We start from the raw sequence: 1,186 nt of genomic DNA on the forward strand, positions 1-1,186 counted from the left end.
GTTTTGTAAGTTATTCATAATTGTACGTAATATTGGGAACATGAAACTCTTAATTAACTTATTAATTAATTAGGTTTTATCACCTTCTTTAATTTCTCAATAGTTCATTATAATTAAAACGATGGAGCTGCATCACCATATATTTGTCCTTCTTTCTCAACTTATGATTCTTCATTGTTGCATTATTCTATGTACAACTCATCTCACACTTCATCACCACTTACAGCCAACCAATGAATGTGCAAACACAAATGGATGCAATTAATTTGGTAAACAGAAGCATCTGAGTATATATATATATATATATATATATATATATATATCTTTCAACAACTTTTGAAAAGAAAACTGCTCCCAAAGTTAAAACAAATTTTCTTGTTTACAAACAAAATGATAGTTAGAACTCCTTTTCTTGGTAGGTCTAGAACTATCAATGAAAATGATTCTACTGAAAATAATAGATCTCAAATGATTGGACAAGAAACTAGGCTAAATTTCTCTACCCTAGGAAATTTATTTGCTCGAAGATCTTCTAATACTTCAAGACTTGAAGATATGATTAATGTTGATAGAAGTATGCAACTTCTTAATCATAATCAGTTAGAAGCCTTCAATCCTACTAGACTTTATTCTACTGGGATGTTTGCAAGAAACTCTGGTCTTTTTAGACATCATAGTTTACAAATGCTTGCTGTACCTCAAGGAARAGTTGTTTCTATTAATTTAATGACTAGAGAAGCTAGTATTAGATTAAGACAAACCARCAGAACTACTCTACATTTTGGACTTTTAACTATTGCAGTTAAAGGATATCATAGAACCGGTGCAGGAACAAAAGCCTTGTTAGTCCTGATTGACAATAGATTTTCTAATCTTGATCAAGCTATTATAGGAACCATGGAAATCGATTTAAATAACAATATAGGTGTTGCTTATATTGCTCCTCAAAACTTTTCATTAAGTGTTAGTGATTTHTGTAAGCATGTTACCTTGCAAATCCAAACACTAGGATATGAAAACTTTATAGGAAGAAATATTGGAGTAGAAATTGTGTTTTTAGGAAGATTAACTGGAATAACTGGAAGTCAGTATAATGTTGATATTGACTCAATCATACAGACTTTGTCTTCTAGAGGAATACAAATGATACCCCCAGTCCACATTGATTCTCAAACCATTGCTGGAA

Source organism: Cynara cardunculus, assembly GCF_001531365.2.
Source record: "Cynara cardunculus var. scolymus isolate 2C chromosome LG 16, CcrdV1, whole genome shotgun sequence".
Lineage (NCBI taxonomy): Eukaryota > Viridiplantae > Streptophyta > Magnoliopsida > Asterales > Asteraceae > Cynara > Cynara cardunculus.